This window comes from Leuciscus leuciscus (assembly GCF_965113295.1).
Source record: "Leuciscus leuciscus genome assembly, chromosome: 17".
Taxonomy (NCBI): Eukaryota; Metazoa; Chordata; class Actinopteri; order Cypriniformes; family Leuciscidae; genus Leuciscus; species Leuciscus leuciscus.
This window is the reverse complement of record NC_138741.1, coordinates 10,455,671-10,478,122: the sequence shown is the minus strand read 5'-3', so window position 1 is coordinate 10,478,122 and position 22,452 is coordinate 10,455,671. Positions and strand designations below refer to the sequence as shown.

General features: G+C 36.4%; 1 protein-coding gene and 1 long non-coding RNA gene across 2 annotated transcripts in view; one reads left to right on the top strand and one right to left on the bottom strand.

Moving 5' to 3' along the window:
* Nucleotides 1–22,452, bottom strand: part of colec11 (collectin sub-family member 11) — a 325,681-nt gene that overhangs the window by 194,027 nt on the left and 109,202 nt on the right. The gene's annotated exons all lie outside the window — the stretch shown is intronic.
* Nucleotides 4,126–8,142, top strand: LOC309479311. The gene is made up of 6 exons (XR_014199181.1): nucleotides 4,126–4,208; nucleotides 5,125–5,163; nucleotides 7,167–7,227; nucleotides 7,389–7,482; nucleotides 7,573–7,691; nucleotides 7,799–8,142. It is a non-coding gene; the product is annotated as an uncharacterized lncRNA (long non-coding RNA).

Below are 22,452 nucleotides of genomic sequence, written 5' to 3'. Positions count from 1 at the left end.
GTATACATGCCAGACCAGTATGTGGCGCTGTAATTCTGCCACAGACATACACTAAAAACGGAGAAGAAGACTTAAAGCATGAGCATAAACCTTGCGCGCTGTATACAACAATAATATTAGGCACAGTAGCTTCTTTTTTTCTTTTCTTTTTTCTTTTTTAAACAAGAACTTTGTTGAACAATATGAAAAACCATAAATGTAGTTGCTGTGACTTAACGGTGTCTGACTAGTTGACACTTGGTGTGATGACATCATCGTTTCACAAAATGTACGGATTGGCCGTACACACGAAAACGCAAGGGCGGCGTTTTCAGATTTATCCACCTTGGGACCCGGTTTCAAAAAATAGCGGTTTCAGTCTCCGAAAACGCCGGATCCGTGTGGACGAAACGCCAATACGATAAAAAATGTATACGTATACAGCGAAACGCGTCTCCGTGTGGACAGGCCCTTAAAGTCAGTAAACTTAATTAATAAAATAAAAAATGGAATCAAATCAATGGAATCCTAACTCCCAGAATTGGATCGAATTGAGGTGTCTAAAGATTCCTACCCCTAGTATAATCATTAGGTAATTTAGAATTTCTTTTTTTCTTTGTCCTGCCAAAAGACAGATGCAGTTGACTGCGAATAAAGAACTGCTTCCCTGATTACCATAAGAGCTAAACCAGTACATTAGCAAAACAATTAACCTGAAGCCCAAGCCACACCTAAGGCCAATTCACACCAAGAGTGATAATTATAAAGATAACTATTAACACTAATGTATGATAGCGTTCCGTTTATTCTAAGCTCGTGCTGCAGTTTTGTCGTCTGCCGCTTTATATGCTTGAGCGCTTTAAGGCAGGACGGATTCTGACTAGCTGTCAATGTTTTTATCGTTCATCAGCAGGGGGGAAAAAAGGTTGTGAAAGAGATTCCAAAGATTTCGTTTCTCTGTGTCGTATCATTACAGTTGTGGTGTAGACTCTGCTATTCTTTTATATTTAGAAAATTATTTTTAGAACTATATCTTTATCGTTAAACTTATCGTCCTTGGGGTAACCAGGTCTTTAGACTAAGGCTTCTTCTTCACTGAATTATGTATGCAGCATGTTTGTTTGAAAACAGTAAAATAAAGTTCACGTAATGACCCCAAACACTATAGGACTATAATAGCATTAATTATTTCCAATGCATTCTAGAGTGGGTCAGAAACTCAAAGATTCTGCTGCTGTATGTCTTATACTCTCACATTTATCTTCTCCATCAAGTTAATACACTGCATGAAAAGTGGGATTTTCGACAGTTACCGGCGCTGTAGATTGTCGTGGAAGTTCAGGTTTACGACTGCAAACGGCAATTTACAGGCAACACTGCAAACTGTCGGAAATTGTCGGAAATTGACGTGGGACTTGCTTGCCCCGTGACCCCCCTCCCTCTAATGCTTTAACATGTAAATGAGACTGCTGTGAGCTTTACAAATGCAAATGAGGGTAGCAGGGGGAGTTTTATCCCAGGTGACTAAAAGGTATTAACTTAATTCTAAAAAAAATACAGTACAATTCAATATTTATTTATAACGCACAATTAAAAACAGCCAAGGCTGACCAAAGTGCTGTACAGGGCAATAGATAAAATGCAGGGCAGAAACAGGACAATAAAAAAAAAAAAAAAAAAAAAAAAAAAAAAGGCAATAGTTGTATCATAGTCAAGGGGTATTAAAAGCAAGAGAAAATAAATAAGTTTTCAAGGATGTTTTGAAGATGGAAATTGAGGGAGCTAGTCTGATATAGAGGGGTAGACTGTTCCAAAGTTTTGGGCCTGCAGTCGCAAAAGTGCAGTCGCCTCGTTTTTTAAGTCTGGATCTGGGCACGATAAGAAGACAGTGATCACTGGATCTCAAAGTACGAGATGGAGTGTACGGGCAGAGGAGATTGGTCAGATTTTGGGGGGCCGGTTTGTTAAGAGCTTTATACACAAATACTAACATTTTAAAATCAATCCTGAATGTGACAGGTAGCCAGTGGAGTTTGAATAGCGCTACCACTTTTGGAGCAATGCACAACATGTTGCAGAAATTTTCACTGCCCTTTTTGTGATAGCAGTATTATTAAACAGACAAAATGGGACAAATTGAATAACCACATTAAAATCCACTTTAAAAGGCTGTTGTTCATGAAGGAACATCTGGACTTACAGTGTACAGTGGCAATATATATTATTTTACATTTATCCATTTGTCAGACGCTTTTATCCAAAGATAGATGGTTTTCTGCATGATTTAGACAAAATATTCAATTATCTTCATTAATGTCTAAAGGTTACACAAACAATCCACACTGAAACTTAAGCTAACAAAACACAAACAATTATATATTCCTGTATTTTCTGTATTGTTTCTCACAGTAAACTGCCATGCAGGCTAGAATTGCGAAACATTATTGGATAAATCTTATAATTTACATTTCTCTGGGCCAATCGGAATCTTAGCACTTTTTCTCTTGGCCAATTGGAATCTTAGCACTTGCGTCATAATCTTGAAGCACACACACCATGACACACACAGCGTCAACAACAGCTGAGCTCGCCATTTTCCTGGCTACCGTGCGAGTCTAATGGTAACTCACGCATGAATTTTCCTGCATTGAACTTGTTTTAGCGCCCGCCAAAGTCTTATTTGATCGGTGAGTAATGTAGATGAACGGCTGCGTTTGTGACAGGGCGCATGTTTTAACTAAAAGAACGACCAGAGAGAGAGAGAGCCGGTCGCGCGCGCGCACTCTCTGTGTAAACAACTTCCCGTTAGCTTTTGGCGCTTTTTTTTTTTTTTTTTTAAGTTAGCTTGCTGCTCATGGTTCATGTTCAGTTTCCATGTTATTTTAGCTGTACACGAGAGAATATGTCAATTTGGGATACTAAACTGCACGTAAACCGATAGCAGCATGGCATAGAGTTCTGAGTCTGACTGGCTAACTTAGCTCTTTGCTAACTAAGTTAGCTTGTCCATATAGCAGCTTGCTACGGGGTTCACAGATGATGCAAGGTGGGTTTAAAGGTGAATTGTCTAATTTATAAATGTGCGTCGTGAATGTGACACCTAACGTAACAACGTTACCAGGCAGAGGAGAAGGACGATGAGGTGATTAGATCTAACGTTAACTTAACGTTACGAGGAAGCACACTAAAAAAAATCGGAGGGTTCTGTTAGAAATGGTATTCTCATTTTCAGATATTTTATACATTTGAAATATAAAATCGGTTGATACAAATTGGGCCTGAAATTTTATACAAATGATTGATTTTATTTTTATTTTGCAGTATTATTGGATTCGGATGAGAATATCAGGGGTAATCGTTTTCTCTTAATTTATAATTGCAGTTTAAAAATTAAATCCTTTAACTTTATATATTTTATTTTACATTACCTCTGTATAAGCGTCAAGATATAACGTTACCCCCTTCAATAATGTACGAAGGAAGCTGCAGCCCATTGAGGACACCAGCATGTTGCACAATACTGGTGAGTACTGATGACAACTTAAACATAATATTGTGTTGTGTACAACATAAGTCACAGGCTTATTCATGTGTTTTATCTAATAAAGATTGTGCCCACTCGGGTTCATTCCACTCAGTGAAATGTCCACTCCTGGTAAGTACTTTTCCCCCATGCACAAAACATTGCTCTGCACAAAGTCACTCTCCATTCAAGACAAGTAGTTTTTTACTGCTTGTGAATAATCTATTTTAAATATATACAGTGCTGGTCAGAGTTATTTATGCCGCTTAATTAAGAGTGAGAACCTACTCATCTTGAATGGACAAAAAAAAGCTAATGTTTTTGTCTCATCTTTCCATAGAACATTTGAAAAGTAACTGACACTACTGGACCTTCAAACGGGCAGTGATCTATGGTCAGAGTCTGGTCGTCCCTCTGCCCGTTTGAAGGTCCAGTAGTGTCAGTTACTTTTCAAATGTTCTATGGAGAGATGAGACAAAAACATTAGCTTTATTTGGTCCATTCAAGATGAGTAGGTTCTTCTCACTCTTAATTAAGCGTAGTAATGACTCCAGTATTACATTATTAATTTAGTATAGGCAACATGACCGTACTTACTGGCTGACTCATGTGTTTCAGACTCTTAAGTCAAACTTTGAATGTCTTGTGGAAGCCTTCTCTGACCCGGAGAAATGTGCAGCCAGATTTCAGTGCAAGGAAATTTCCAGTGAGTATTCACTTTATCTGTTGCCCCAACCTTTATTTATTTTTTCAGTGGAAAATAAATTTAGTTTTGAGGAATAACATTTCAGTATTTTTCTACAGAGATTGGACTTTAATGGCAACCAACAATCCCAATGTTCAAAGAAGGTTCAAATGTCTGTAATGCCAGCAGACTAGCACAAGACAAACAATTGTTTAAAAAATACATAAATGTGTATATATAATTTTAGAAAATGACAGATGGTTTTGCTAGATAAGAACCTGATTTCTCGACTGGGATTGTGTAGAGACTCTGAAGCTGCATTGAGACGGACATTTGAACCGTCTAGGAACATTGAGATCTTTGGTTGCCATTAAAGTATATGCCATTAAAAATATGGAAATGTTTTCCTTAAACTTAATTTCTTTTCCACTGAGACAGACATGGATATCTTGTCACTCAGTGTGAGTAAATTATCAGGAAATGTTCATTTTGAGGTGAACTAATCCTTTAAGGCTGATTTATACTTTTGCGTCAGACCGAAGCCCGAGCCTCTACGCTATAGGCTACACTGTTTCATTTATACTTCTGCATTGTTGTCCCTGTTGACGCACAATTACACATGCAGAAAGAAGCCTGTGAAACCCGTGGGAGGCGTTCTAGACCAATCACAGCGCTTCCGTCCACGTAAAATTGACGCATTGTTACATTTTGGGAGAGGTGCACGTCAGGGTGTGCTAAAGGGTACGCTATGTACACAGCCTACTCTGTAGCTACAGCGGGAGGTCGACGCATAACTATAAATTGGTCTTTACTTACTGCTTGAGAATCAAGTTTGGTAACAGTTTATTTTATTGGCTTAATGACATGTTTCAGACAGTCTTGCTTAGAAGAGCATATTATATTGCTTAGAATATTCTTTGTTTTTTTCGCCCTTAAGATGCTAGCGCTCCTCTGAGCAAAGACCTGTTGACACCCAGTAAGTATTCATCTCATCGGTCACTTTTGTATTTTGTCAGGCCTTGTGAAATGTAAGAATATTCAGTTTTTCATGATTTCATCATAAACAGGGTGTCCGCGCGGTAGTAAAAGGTAGTAAAAGTAGTAAAAATAATCTACCAAAATTAAGGCCCTTGAAAGGTAGTAAAAGGTAACAAACGCAATTTGACTTGGTAGTAAATTTTTCATCACCACCTCAATATATGAGTTTCCATTTTTTGCTTAATATTTGTGTCTCCATATTTTAACTTCATCTAGCATAATTAAAAAAAATATATACGGTGCTAACAGGACCTGACGGGCTCGACATTAACGCTTGTCCGGGACAAGTGGATTTTTTGAAGGGACAAGTAAAAGAGAATTTTACTTGCCCGACCGGACAAGTAGCCTAATTAAACGTCAATAACAAAAAAATTATAAATAACTAGGGAATCACTAAAATGATTGTATTTATATTTATTGTAAGTTGCGAGTGGATGTATTAGGCTACTGACGGTAACAAGGTTGCGCTGTTGAGGCTCGCGCAGCCTCTCGAGGAGAAATCCAAACAAATGTAAACTCAGTTTAAACTCCGTTAACAACATAACGTTACTGCCAGTGCCAAAATTCAAAATGTGTTTTAATATTTTTAACATATGATACAGTTTAGCAACCTCACACGACGAGTGCTGTTTTCTTGAGTACCATCACGACTGAAAATGTGACATTGCTTTTGATACAACAGTTCAATAAACAGTTCAAATTAAGTTACTTACATTTTAGACACAATATTGACTGTTTTTGTTCTGTTTCAGCAGCAAAAATTGTTCCAAACAAAGATCACAGCAGAACCGTAACGCATCTCACCGTGTTTCATTACTGAATGATTCAGCGTTTTGAACGAATTGGCTGAGTCAAAGATTCAATGTCCCATTCATAAACATGTCTCATTCTTGAATGAATCAGTTGTTTGAACGAATCGTTTGAATGAATGACTCAATGACTCGCTCATTAAGACGGTCGCCTGACGCCTCCTACTGGCGGTTTACTTTCATGTTTAAAAGTATCATTCTTTCCAACGTTTCTTATTTGTATATTCAAAAATATTTTAAACGATCTCATATTCATAACATTATTTAATGCAGTTGTACATTTTCAGTGTACATGATTTAATTTGATCAGCCCTTCCTAGGGTAACAACAGCCCCATAGTATCTTATTAGGCTATTCCAATTTAATCTATTGATAAAATTTAAAACTAAAGATTAGCATACATTGAATAAGATTTGGGGGGTGTGTGTGTGTGTGGGGGGGGGGGGCCTTTAAAGGTGCAGATATGACAATATGCAGATTTAAATATATCAGAGCTGATTTAACACAGATGAGGATATTTCTTCAGAATAAATTATATTTACAGCACACACACACACACCAAAAACATTCCGGACAAGCAACTTTTTTACTCGGACAAGTGAATGACAGATTTACTTGTCTAGAGGACAAGCACATGAAAAGACTTAATGTCGAGCCCTGAGTGAGTCGGAGTTGATAGCAATGACAAAGTGCCAAGGTTATTATTCACCTTATTAGGGCTAAGGGCTATGGTTAGGATAACTCAAGGGCTAGGGTTAAGATAAGGACAACTGAAACTCAACTCGACACTACAAAAAAAAACATAATTGACAATGACAATAGGCCTACTTAATGATAACAATTAAACATTAGTGTACCTAAGATGTACTGTATGATGGGTGTGACAGTGTCACACTTATACCTTATAGTAAGTGGTGCTTTACATACCCCGCCCACCCCACCACACCCCCAAAAAAGGGCTGCTGCTTGATGTCGTGATGGTAGTAAAAAATATTGTGGAGGTGGTAAAAAAGGTAGTAAAAGGTAGTAAATTCATCTCTATGATTCCTGCATATACCCTGATAAAGGAAGAGGTCATGGGATTGATGGCTATTATTTATTTAATAGTTGTAAATAATCCTGTAATTTACAGGAAGCAGTATGCCATCTTCACAACTCTGAGACAAATTGTGGGCGCTACGAACTGGAGCAAGGTAAAAAAAAAAAAGAATCTTACATTCTTTTATTTTTTTACTTTCTTAAAAACGTACAAACATTTTAAAGGTAAGATTCAAAGAATATGCTTTCATTCTCTTGTATAAGAAAATAGATCCGTTATAGTTAACGATCTTAATCATACATTTTGTTTCCATAGAGTAACCTCGCCTCATAACGAGGGCGTAACCTCACATTTACTCAGAGCTATGTCTGCAAGTCCAGATTTTCATGACGCTGATCATGACGACATTGTAAGTAACTTTTACTATTTTCTCCTTGTTTCATTTTACTGTGACTTGCGTTGTTTTTATTCATATCACTCTCATTTAATTGTTTTCCAGCTGCCTGTAAGACGTACTACGAGACAGTACGCAGGAGCTTCAGGTACAAACAACCAGATCTGGCATTGCAGGCCGAAGCTGTGAAGAGTTCAGCTTGGAGTCGAGCGAGAAGAAAGAGGGTACGATTTTTAGTCAATGTGACTATTTTTCACGTGCATTAATAGATGTTTTGTGTCCATACACAGTGCATCACAGTACTGATTGTCTGTATTGGTTGTTTTTACAGCTGCTAGAAGCGAGACGGTGTGCTAGGTGAGGATGACGTGGGCATTTGGAAGTGCGCCACCATAGATCTGATGTCCGATGAAGTTCAACCACCAGCCAGGAGCTCACAGAGCTCTGTGCTACGCTGCAGTCGAGATTAGAGGCGACTCCTAAATACAGGGCGACGCACCACAGACGTTTTCAAAGTGGATCGAATTCAGAGAGAACGCCGCTAGTCACCTACAGCTCCGAAGATGAAAACAGACACTGAGCTTCCAATTTGTTGTGTGTGCAGATGATCTATGCTTTGTACATAGGTGTATATTGTTTTGTGTTTGTGCTAATAAAGCTCTTTCTTTGAATTAACAGCATGTCCCTGGCAAATTTTCCTTTCCTTTATAAATTCATGTCCTTGATGGTAATAATAGTGTAGTCCATAGGTTAACAATGACATGAATATACCACAGAATAGCATATTATGAATATAAAAAATTTTTTTTATATATTATTATTTATATGAATATTATAATTTTTGGAATTTATAATGAGCAAGGGTGACCAATAGTAACAGATCTGCCAACCAATCACGAGTGATTTTTCTTGTTTGAACCACGTGGGTTCAACCAATAGTGAGTGAGGAAATTCAAGCCTTTCTCTGGCGGGAGCTGCTATTCATATGGTAATTAGAGCCATTCACACCTCCGGCGCGAGCGCTCTGCACACGTCATGGTTCGTTTCCGACAATATTCGGCACAGACGAACGCGACGTTCACAGGCTGTAAATTGTCGTTAACTGCCGAAAATTAGGGAGATTTACGGCCGTTTACGGGGTCGGAAATCCCAATTTTCATGCAGTGATAGCCTCTCCAATCTACCACCATTATCCATTCAAACAGGTCACATTATGCTACATTACGTATAATAATTGCAGTTTCAGAACATCTAACCTTTAAGGCATTCCCTGGCCAACATTAAGTTGAGTGCCAAGTACATAGACAAAAAAAATAAAAAATATCAAAACCAAATTGAACAACGATTTGATATTTTATATGCTCTGGCTCCATTAAAAGGCAGTTCATCAAGTTGGTATTCATGATGTGTTACAAGAAAAAGAAAAAAAGAAAAAAAATGCTCAAGTGTTGCTTCATTCACTTCATCATTACAGTAATATAGCTTCTACACTGAATTGATCTAATTAAATAAGATTCAACACTGAATTAATCCAATTATACAGCGTTAAAGAACAAATCTCATTGCCTTTGCATTGAGATGCCAATGACACACTTCTAATACTGTAAGATTTTGCTAATGTGCTTTCTTTAGGCTTGACAGACAAGTATCAGTGGTGTTAAACTGGTGGATCACAACCCAAAAAGGTTATTTTTTTAAGATATTTTTTTCAGTTTTGAACAGTATAGGAGTGAAATGAAATGAATAATGAAATATAATGAAATAAATATTAAACATTATCAATATAATATAACAGAATATAATGTAATATTTTGTTATCGTCCAAACATACTGTTGGATCCATGTGCCGTTATCTATGGAAATATTAATACATCTCTATTGGTTTAAGGATATTTTTGTTTACTTCTCTATCATGTATATGATAGTATCGGTATATATGAATACTAGCTAAGGTAAACACAATGCAACATAACTCTAGAGTAACTAGTACTGATCCAAGCAGCAACTAGTGACATGTTTTTCCCACAGAGATGAACCAAAGCATAATATATTATATTATTTTCATGACGCTAAACCTAAAACACCATTTAGCGTTTGTACAAAACAGTATAGCTTAAAAGTAACAAAGCAATGTCAGATGAAAAAAAGAACTTCTTGATATTCATAGCAAACATTTATCTTGTCTGTCTCTCCTTTCTAGAGGGACAAACGTGACAGAGAGCACATGCTACCTGTCACAGCATACGGTGAACTCCCTAAGCGTGGTCTTAGAGCCATGTGACATCTCAGGGTGTCTCAAAGTCCCAGCACATCAGGCAGCAGGAGATGTGAGGGTGACAGCGAACTTGACACGCCGTGTACAGCTGCTCGGGGCAAATGACAACACTGCCAAGATCCTTCTTCCTTTAGCTTCCAGCCAGAGGTCTCTGACCTGTGCTTGAAACACTACATTCACTGTCCAGCACCCATCTGATAGTCTGAAGAGGCTCGAACCACAGTGAAACAATTATAATTCTACAGAGAAAGAAACACCAATGCACTGCTGTTGCTTTCTGGCTCTGCGTAACTGGTACCAGGTGCATTCATGCTGAGCAATTCTTTAAGACATCAGCCCGGGCTCTGTTTAGCTCTTTGAGTCAGCAGGGTTGTGGCCTCCCCTGGCTCAGGAATATGTTCATAACAGCCTTTTGTAATCATTTAGTCATGAGGTAGTGTCAGTCAAACAGAATCACCTCCAAAAGCCAAGACTCTTTTTCATGTAGAAACCATACTAGAGCGTTTGAAGAGCTTGGACACTCATCAGAGCTGAAATTTCAAAGCTCAAACACACATCTGTCGGAGAAAAGAGGATCTAATAAAGCAGCTTGCAGTAACACGATCAAATTATGTTTTCTGCAAATATATTTATCCCTACTGATCGCATTTGAGATGCATATTTGGGTCAATGACATGATGCTTTTATTATTATTAATTTAAATGCACCTCTTCTAATGATGAGCATGCTTTTAACTTCTGAAATAAATTAATTTATTTTGACCTTTTTTGGGCGACAAAGTAAAACAAAATGTAAAGGCAATATAATCCTGTTAATCAAAAAAGAAATCACTAAACAAATTATATATATAGCTTGACAATCTTATATTATTATATTTCTTTGGAAAATCATGTGGTATAACTAAAATGCTCAACAAAACAAAACAAAAACAGGATATTATCATAGAGAGGATGCATGACCCTCATAACTCTATAATAATAAAATAATTATCTTAAAATATTATATAATTGTATATAATCATGTATATTATATAATAATATAATATAATACTATATAATATAATATAATAGGGCTGTGAAACAATTAATCGCAATTAGTCGCATCCAAAATAAAAGTTTACATAATATATGTGTGTGTACTGTGTATAATTGTTTTGTATATATAAATACACACACATGCATGTATATATTTAAGAAATATATTATAGAAATATATATATATATATATATATATTTAAGAAATATTTGCTTGTATATACTATATAATTTATATTATATGTAAATGTTTATTTATATATATATATATATATATATATATATATATATGTATGAAGAGTTCAGATGCAAAAGCCTCTAAATGCCATCTGAAATTTTCTTCTAGAATGATAATTTTTATCAAGCTAGTATATTTAAGTTCAGTAATTTCACTTAAATGGCAATGAAAATTACCTATTAATTGTAATTTAAGTGAAATTACTGAACTTAAATATACAAGCTTGATAAAAATTATCATTCTAGAAGAAAATTTCAGATGGCACTTAGAGGCTTTTGCATCTGAACTCTTCATATATATATATATATATATATATATATATATATATATATATATATATATATATAACACATTTTTATTAAATATATACTAATTATACACAGTACACACACAAATTATGTACAATATATAATATAACATAATATAAGTTCTTGAAAATAGTTGCGGTGTTCAATGTTCAAAGTGTAAGGAAATTACTTTTTACTTGGTTACACCACATGACATTTATTTGTAAATTGAAACACCTTGAAACTTAAAGAAAATCTACAAATGAAACCAACATGAATGAACTTAATACAACAATCTCTTAAACACTGCGTGTGCTGGCAAATGCACATGAACGCGCTGGCAGATGCATATTTCCCCCCAGAGACCTGCTGCTTTGTTATCACAGCTACAACTGGTCCTGGCACAGACACAGCGGATGAATCTCTCCATACAGGACTCGTGCTGTAGAAACCCCCTGGCCTGAAGCTTATTGGGGGGCCTATAGCCAAAATTACGTTTTAGACCGTCTATAATCTGCGGGGCAAATGATAAGGTTTTCAGGCTTGGCTTTGCATAGCCTAATTTGCATTTAAAGGCCCTTAAGTAATCTGCAGGCTTATTTAAACCTCAGTAAGACACAAGGCGGGGGTAAAAAAACAGATCCACTTCCAGTGTTTTCCCATGGTAGCACAAATCCCTCCCTCTGATCAGCTGGTGCACACTGTGCCCTGGCACACGCAGCGCATGTGTATTGTCAATGGCTTTTAATTGACTGAGAATAGTTTTTCCACATTCAAACAAAACCCCAGCACAGGGACAAAAAGCTGCAGCCCAAGAAATTTCAAAAGCATAAACATACACAAAATATGCAAGACGATGCATTTTAAAGACAAAGGCCAAAAGAGACGTTGAGTGACTTTAATAAAGCAAAGGCTTAGAGGACCGCAAAGGCTTTCACACTGGCATTGCTGATGTTTGGTTGCAGTGCAGCTTTTCACACATACAAATGCATCTGGTGACAACAGCACAACAGAATGTGTTATCAGGTCATTGAAAAGCATTTTCTCTGGTGACTATGATCCAGACAATGGAATAAATCATGATGCTTTTCAAAAAGCCCCTACGCGTGTTCACGCATGCCATTTTAAACGTTTTTTTTCTCTCACGCTAACACTGGAGTTTAGAACTAATCAATGAACACCAGTCTACTGCTGCAACAACATGCATATACTGTACAGTAGATGAAATCTTCTCTATTTTGCTGCTCAGCTAGTTCTACTTTCCATCACGAAGATACATTCAGACTGCTCCTATATGTCCAGAAGGTATCTGAAAGATTAAATCCCATCGTTCCATCTGAATGTATGTAATTTCGTCTGACAAACACAAACCCTATAGGGACGTTCCCTTCATTAATACTTGACAACGTTTCTGACGTCCCAGAGAAGAGTAGTGTTGTGCAAGTGGTGGAAAGTGACCCAGATTCAATCTTTACTCTGATGCTTTTGACACCGAGCAACACCTGTGATGCAATATTTAACATTCCCTGAGCATTACAAGGACCGCATGACCAGACGTAACAATTGGTTTCACAGAATCCAGATGGCGAATTTTTATCAAAAAGCATCACTGGGAATGCTTTAGTAGGACAATGTTTCTGGGAAAGTTCGTTACATGTTTCTTCAAATGTAAACTGCTCTGTGGTGGAATCAAATGGAAATTTTGCATTCAGTCTCTGGAGGAATACTTTCGATACATGCAACGCATGTCAAACTGTCGCAGACACATGACACTACCATGGCTGTGTATTTTTACCTCACATATTGTATATTCATAAACAGGGGTTTTCATGCTACTGGGCCTTTAAAAAAAAATTTACTTAAGATAATGGCCACACACGTGTGTGTATGTGCGCATTATCTTAAGTTTTTATGATAACTTTAACAGCCCTATATGTATATGTGTGTGTGTGTGTGTGTGTGTGTGTGTGTGTGTGTGTGTGTGTGTGTGTGTGTGTGTGTGTGTGTGTGTGTGTGTGTGTGTGTGTGTGTGTGTGTGTGTGTGTGTGTGTGTGTGTGTGTGTGTGTGTGTGTGTGTGTGTGTGTGTGTGTGGTGATTACAGGTAATCTGTACAGTGCCATAAGAGTTACTATCAGTGGCTGTCAGGCAAAAAATAAATATATAATAATAATAATAAAATTAAATTTGACCTGCTTTAAATTACATTGACAAGACTGTCTTATTAGTGGTGCTCGCTCAGCCAAGCATTACTATTGCTCGTAGTTTTATGGATTAGGAATTTCAACAACCTAATCCTATTACATTGTTCAAAGTGATCAGACTTACAATTTTCACCTGGCAGACAGTAAAGTGTGTGAAAACCCACGTTAATTACACTGACATTCTGATCCCTAGATATGGCTCAGGTCCCTCCTTCAGAGACTTGGCTTCTTTTGAGTTGCTCCAGTAAGCAACCACCCAGTACACCCCCCAGCAACCATTTCGAAACGCCCTAGCAGCCATCCAGAGCAAGACAAACATTTTCATTTAACAAATGCACAGCACTTTTGGTTCTCTCTCTTGGTTAATATACTATATTCTGTTAGGGTAGAATTACCAGACTGCCAATCTGAATAAAAAAAATAAAAAAAACATCTCTTATGCACGCACACACATTGAAACTACCAGAGCTTCTAGTCACACTTAAGTCTTTTCTTGCTCACTCTTCCATGCAGTAAGCTCTCTACGCGCTAAACAACCATTTGGAGCATCTAAATGGCTGACTGCTCCACAGAACTCTGCCCACAGGGGTACAGGCAGGTGACACTTTGACGAGAATGTAATTGCTGCAGTTGTGTTCTGACTGACAAGGTGGACTACTTCACAAGAGGCAATAAAATATGCTTGAGATACCAAAGGCAATACTTTAGTGACACTGTATGGCTCTCTTTTTTTGTTGGACATTTATTTCCCTTTTGAAATACAGATTGTTAAATCCAATCACTTCTATAGTTACATTCTGGAAAAAAAATTTCTCTGGTGTTTTTGCTTTATTTGACATGGTGGATGAGTCAAAGGAACTTATCGGGGGCATAGCAAAAATCTAGTCACCTGAATGAGCACCAAGGCTCATCGCATCAAGAAAATGTGGTTCCACCATCCCATGGCTCCTATAGAAGCCTTTTAGAAAGAGGTTTGGAGTAATTTTAATTATTCTTTTAAAAAGCCACAGACATTAACTTAAAACATAAGGCCCAGTCACACCAAGAATAACTACAAAGATAGTTATAACGATAACTATATTAGCATCCACACCAGCGGACACTCAAGCTCAGGATGGATTCTGATTGGCTGTCAATGTTTTTTATTGTTCACAAGCTGAAAATAAATAAATAAATGTCCTGAAAATGATTCCACCGAAATTGTTTCTCAGTACCGTTATCGTTAGTTGTGGTGTGGATTCTGCTATTCTTTTATAGTTAGAACTATTTTAGAACTATAATGTTATCATTATCTTTATAGTTATCATTCTTGGTGTGAATCCTATAGACCAGTGGTTCCCAATTCCAGTCCTCGTGACCCACTGCTCTGCACATTTTGTATGTCTCCCTTATTTAACACACCTGAACCAGATCATCAGCTCATTAGGAGAGACTCCATGAACTGAACTGAGTGTGTCAGATAAGAGAGACATACAAAATGTGCAGAGCAGTGGGTCACGAGGACTGGAATTGGGAACCACTGCTATAGACTATGTATTTCATATATTACCATTCAAAAAGTGTGGGGACAGTAAGATATTTTTAAAGAAATTATTATTTATTTTATTCAGTAAGGATGCATTAGTGACAGCAGTCATTTATAATGTTACAAAAGATCTTTATTTTCAATTAATGTTGTTCTTCTCAACCTGTGTGTGTGTGTGTGTGTGTGTGTGTGTGTGTGTGTGTGTGTGTGTGTGTGTGTGTGTGTGTGTGTGTGTGTGTGTGTGTGTGTGTGTGTGTGTGTGTGTGTGTGTGTGTGTGTGTGTGTGTGTGTGTGTGTGTGTGTGTGTGTGTGTGTGTGTGTAAGCAGCACAAATGTTTTCAACATTGATAAAACAAGATGTTTCTTGAGCACCAAATCAGCATATTAATGATTTCTGAAGGATCATGTGACACTGAAAACTGGAGTAATTATACAGAAAATTCAGCTTGACCATCAGCTAATGCAAAAATATATTAAAAATATCAACAACAAAAATACATATTCTGCAAAGATACAAAATCCTGATGCATAAGAAAAACAACCTGATATCTTAGAGAACTAGATGTAAGCCCTTCAAACTCTTCAAGGCATTTTGCTAAGGCATTGATGCCGTTACATGCCAAAAGAATGAGAGATTTCCCTTTGAGGTCACACCAGGTGAACAAGCTCAGTGAATTCAGAGCTCTCGCTGTGTGCAAAGCACAACTGAGCATTTTCATCCCATCAGGTGTGCGATTTGGGATTCAGGTCATGGCGTGCATTCCCAGATGTGTGCTTTGAGTGACAGATCAGAACAGCGACATTCAGTGAAACATGCGTTTAAACCTACACGCCACGGTCTCTAACTCTGCTGATTAAAGGAAATATTTTGGGAAGAGATCCTCCTCTCCTCTCCTTCCAAAACTTGTAACTCAGGGTTTATCTTGCCTGCAATTGCTTTGACAAACAATATGTATTCTGTATCGCCTGTATTCCGCAGCAGAATACAGGCAATTTTGGTGAGAGAACGCAAAAACACAGGCAGATTTTCATCTCTGCATTTTATATTGCCACTTTATGGTGATATCAGTGATAACGTAGCAATATAGCTGCCTCCCGAGAAGCTAAAAAAGCAGCTTTTACAGGGGGTGGGAAGGGGGTATTTTCACTTGTAATTGGGGTAGCTTTCATCTTGGCTGACAAGAGGAGCAGTAAGAAAGGGAGAGAACCAAGTGGGAGCTATCACTTCCCCCATTTCCTGGCCCCAGACAAAGCCAGCCAACCCACTGAAGATGATATATTTCTGATCAAAGAGCTTGAGAGTTGTCAGCAGCCCCGGCTAGCTCAGCAACCTGATTGCTCCTGGATAGATTTGTCCCTTTGATCAGAGAATATTCTGACTGCAGGCACTGTTTATGCACTGAGACCAGAGGAGGAGGAGGAGGAGGAGGAGGAGGGGAGAGAAGAATCCAACATTATGAGGGGAGAGGAACCGATAGTACAAGAGAGCGAGCGCACGCTTAAGGGTGCTTTGCCTAGGGACTGCGTCTGGCTTATATTTGTTATAATTAGTTTCAGCTAATTAGATAATGCTATCTAACACATCCTCGGTCCAGAGCACAATTCTCAGTTATTTTTTTCTTCCTTCAGCACTTTCGGTCCCTGGTCAGCATTTTGCTGCTGTAAAACACTGAGGATTGCAAGTCATACAAGTTTGAACCATGTGATCAGCACATACGCTATGGCGGTTCATTTTAATAATGTCAGATAGAGGAAATAAATACTCAAAACAACAATGAACAGATTATTAGCCAATTTTGGAAATAAGGACAAAAAAGAGTGTGTCTAACTAGCCGATGAATAAGACAATATTTGGCAGATAACCAATTTAATGGATGTGTATAATATACAAAAATGCACAAATATTTGTGTTTTTAGTGAATTAAGTGAATTAAGTGAATAAAATGCCTAATGTGTTAAAAAAAATATATAGCCTATATAATGTGAGTTTATCATCAACTCTCTGCATAGGAGATTAACTCCAATGTAAACTTCTAATTCTAATTCCAGTTCATACATTAACAAGCAACCAACACCATAATATTTGTGTACAGTACCAAAGTTTGGGGTTGGTACAGTATGATTTCATTCATGTTTTTGAAACATGACTCTTATTTATAGTCTGCATTATAGACTCTCAATAAGGCTGCATTTATTTGATGAAAAATACAGTAAAAAAAAAAAAAAAAAAAAACAGTAATGTGAAATATTACAATTTTAAAGGTTTTCTATTTGAATATATTTTAAAATGTAATTTATTCCTGTAATGGCAGACCTGAATTTGCAGCATCATTCATCCAGTCTTCAGTTTCACTTGATCCTTCAGAAATAATTTGAAAATGCCGATTCGCTGCTCAAGAAACATTTCTTATTATCAATGATGAAAACAGTTGTGCTGCTTATTTAATGAATCCTTGCTGAAAAAAAAAAAAAAAAAAAAACTGAACCACTAAAAAAGCTGACCCTAACCTTATGAGCAATATAGTGTATGTTTTTACTATCATATTACTTCTTAAAATCAAGTCTCATTAAAATCTTATCACGTGTCGTGTGTTTAAGAATTACAAACTGTTGTCTTTGATTACTATTCACCCTTTCCGGCAATTATTCGGCAATTATTCAGCACTGTTTTCGTTTGCCGTCAGTGGTCATAAATAACAACTACTCATCCTATTTTGTTCCTGCATGAAGGTAGGAAAATGTATTTCTCAGGTAAGGAAATACAGCAACAATCATCTCTTCTCAGAGCCCATAAAGGGAACAGATTATGAATTATGCACATTAATTAGCCAAGACATTTGCTGATTTCTTAGTGTTGATGTTGTTCTAAATTGACATGGACAGTATGGCTTACCGCAGTCAGACAGTCATACATGTATTCTGCTTCCGACAGTCAGTCCTTGTGGTTTCATCTGTCCGCTTGGGCCAAACGCCATGTTGTAAAACCATCCACAATCTCTTAACATAAATATTTATGTAGGCCATATTAATCAAATCTAAAATAAAATCTTTTTATTTGGTTTATTTTTTTAAATAATCACTGGCAGCAATGCTGCAACAGCTACTAGAAATAAATAGACTTGCATTTCCTGAAGGGAATATCAGTGCTTGCAATTTAAGTTTTTGTAAAAATGATACTAAAGACTAAAGAGTACTTTGATGCTTTAAACCCATATATAGACAAAACAAGGGAGAAATTATAATAGTTATATGCAATATAAATAGAGTAAAGAAAAATGTAAAAAACTATTTGGTATGCAAATACAAAGTAAGAAAAGACCAATTGACCTTCAGTATGCAAATCTTATAATGACATCGTCGGTCACAGTTCAATTTGAATGTTAAAGCATTCTATAAGTGTTAAGCCCCGTTCACACCAAGAACAATAACTATAAACATAACTACAACGATGACTTGGCTATACTAGTGTCCACCTCAACAGAAGACAGCATTCTGTTTATTATGAGATTCCGACTGTATCGTTCCGTGATGTTATCATTATACAGTAGTTGTGGTGTGAACTTGCCTATTCTCATAGAAATAGAACAATTATTAAAACTTTATAGGAATATTCCTGAAAACTGCAATGGAAACAGTTTTTTCGCATTTACAGGTCACCTGGCATACGTAAAAGTCGTCTCCTTCGATTAAAAATAATGGCTAGTTCAGTGGCTGCGATATAGGCTACATAAACCTACTAACATCAGTTGCCATGACTTGTCGCGAAAGGAAATTTGTTTTAATTTTAGTTGCATAACATTGGTTAATGGAAACGCCGTCATTTCACAATAGTTTTTTATCACCATTTAGAAAATATCGCAAAAGTTTTGCGCCAAATGTGTAATGGAACCCCGGCTTCTGTCTAGCTCAATTCAGTTCAAGGTTTGTTCTCGTCCAATGGTGTCAGTAAAAAATGATTACAATTTAAAATATCTGTTTTAATTCTTGTGATGAATTACATATTGTAAAAAGGAGTAGAAAAAAAAATAGAAGAAACCAGGCCCTGTATTTCACCCATGAAATAAAGACAGACCGAGTTCACACCTGTAGAAACTGTTGGTCTATCATGTAAAACATCCCAACTAAAGACATGCTCCTTCCTATGCAGTCTCAAGAAGAAAGTTAATATCAGGATGCAGAAAGGATCTTTTTTACTTGTCATCTTTCATTATTGGTAGCTTGATTCTATTTTCAGCATCATGGCAATGAAGACGGTGATTATGTAAGCCCTGCTTAGCATATGTGACGGCTAGATTTGGGTCAAACAGTGATGCAGAATCCAGGTCATTTCTGACAGCTGAAGAAAACCGAACTCATCGGTGCTGTTGTAATGATGTATTTATGAGTAGGAAGGGATCTCTGGGTAGAGGGGGCTGAGCACAAACCTCTCAGTAATGACAGATTACTTCCACTAGTGTGTGTGTGTGCATTTCCAAGTCCTCTCAGCCTCTGTTGTTTCTTCTCTGCTTTACCTGCCAGCCAAACCTTTCATATCCTTGTGAAGGGGGGGTTAAATGTTGCATTATTAATATATGAATCACTCTTCAGAAAAGAAAACATGTATGATTTACCCACAGGGCAGTTCTCAAACGGCTGGTCTGTGTATCAAAGGACTACAATCTTCAATACAGGGACATTTTGCACTGAGATTTATAGACCGTTTTGTTCTGATTAATATGTCGAGTCTTTGATGAATAAACGATTTGATGGGTGCTAGTTTTCCACAAAACATACACAGGATGCAGGCTGATATAGGACTGAACAATACATTAGGGTCATGAGGATGTCCTGAATAAAATAAGTATGTGCAGGGGTCAATGATAAATAAGAGTGTACATAAAAATCTAATAATAATAATTGATGTTGATTGCATGTTGCTTTCATATTGTTAAGAGCAACCATTTTCAATAAAAGTCCAAATGTAATATTTAAGACTCTAGAAATGTTGTGTAACCAAGTAAAAACAAAAACAGTATTCTTTACACATTTGACCCATGTGAATGGGTCAGTCGTGGCCTAATGGTTAGAGAGTTAGACTGGTAACCTGAAGGTTGTGGGTTCGATTCTCAATACCGGCAGGAAATGACTGAGGTGCTCTTGGGCAAGGGACCTAACCTCCAATCGCTCCCCAGGTGCAGCAGCAAAATAGGAGACAGTTTTGCCCACTGCTTCGGGTGTGTGTGTGTCAACGGTTTGCAGTCTGTGTGCGTGTTCACTACTCACTGCTCCTAATGTGTGTAATCACAAACTTGGATGGGTTAAATGCAGAGGACAAATTCAGAGTATGGGTTAACATACTTGGCCTTCACTTTAAATCCATTATTTTCAAAAATGTAAAAATATATATATTTTTAAATATCATGATTAATTATTACTATTAATTAAATTTTTTTTTTTGGAGTTTTATTTCATAACAGTTAACAATCAGAACAACCTTGTCATTAAAAAGGTCAAATTACTGACCCTGGCACACAGTCAGGGCTCCGCTGCTATGAAATAATGTCACCACATGACTATACCAGTGTTGGGGAAAGTTACTTTTAAAAGTAATTTGTTACGATATTTAGTTACTACCTAAAAAAAAGAACTAATTGTGTTACTTAGTATGTAAAGTAATGTGTTTTGTTACTTTTCTGTTACTTTTTCTCACCTGGGCTGGGCTTGCTTCTGTTTGTCTGTTTGTTTGTTTGTTTGTTTGTTTGTTTGTTTGTTTGTTTGTTTGTTTGTTTGTTTGTTTGTTTTAGAGTTTTCAAAACAAAAAAAATGAAAAGTATTTTTGCTTAGTATGGTTGAATTGAATCACCGAAGGTCAGCAGCAAAGACATTGGTTTATAAAGTGAGATTAAATACATAAAGTATATTTGTGTTCACATGAATTATTGCTGGCTTGTGTAATATTGTGAGTTTTGAGGAATACTGAATCAGTTTTTGTGCAAGTGAGATAAGTAAATGCATGCTCACATTTATTCTAGAACTACAATAACGATCATAACGGCACACAATGCCTCTGCACCTCACTTCTGATTTCTCTCAACATGTGGACAGGAGAGGGGTCAATCAATAAATTGGAAAACAAAGTAACTTGTGTCACTTATTTGAGAAAGTAACTCAGATTTTTTTTGTTGTACATTTAAAAGTAATATGTCACTTTACTATAGTTACTTGAAAAAAGTAATCTGATTACATAAGTTTGATTTGGCATACAAAGTTTTTCCAAATATGAATAAGTATCGAAGCTGAATGTATAGTTAAAATATTTTTCTAAGAAATAATAATAATAATAATAATAATAATATTATTTATATATATATATATATATATATATATATATATATATATATATATATCTTTTTTAGCTTTTTCTCCAATATGATATCATGTAACATGTTACTGCTTTTTCATGTAACATATTATTTTATATATATATATATATTATTATTATTATTATTATTATTATTTCTTAGAAAAAATATTTTAACAATATTTTGCAATTCATACATACAAAAAATAATATGTTACATGAAAAAGCAGTAACATGTTACATGATATCATATTGGAGAAAAATCTAAAAACTATATATATATATTTTATTTATTTTTTCAGCTTTTTCTCCAATATGATATCATGTAACATGTTACTGCTTTTTCATGTAACATATTACTTTTTGTATGTATGAATTGCAAATATGCATTATTGAATAAATAGATCCACACAAAAAATAGTATCATATCATAAAGTGAATGTTATTGATTTTCATATGAATGTTTTCATTGCAATTCAAGCACTTTTGCATGTTATCATTATACATTAACACTGAGAGTTACAATGTTAGCTTTCTCACAAATATTACAGTATAGCTGCTATCATTCACCAGAAACATCACAGTGCATTATTTAACACAAGTTTGCAGTGTCAACACTTTTATTTATATCAAACGCTGAGGCCTCAACTCCGCTTGTCCTTTTTTGACAAATGATTTCCTTTTTGCCATTTACACCAAGGCAATTCATTCTTAGCATTTCAAATTTGCATGTAATGTACGTATCAGAATGGCCAAGGCCCAACCCGTCACATATGGCTTTTGTTCGCAAGTGTCAACAAGGGAAATGTTACCGAAGGCATCCCATTCCTCTCCAGCTAATCAAAGCCACTCAAAAGTTGTACGGCACCAGATCTGTCTGTGAAATCTGACATTTCTTGGTGAAGAAACACATTTAATAACGCCGTGTCTTCTGTTCGAGCTGTGTAAAGTTTAATGAGCACCTTTTGTGGCAGGATATGAATAATGTATTCATTACCCCACTTTAAAGCATACATGCCGCATGTGTCTTGAGAACGGACAGGAGTTGCAGTGATGGACTGGTGAAATTAAAAGCCTGAGGGGG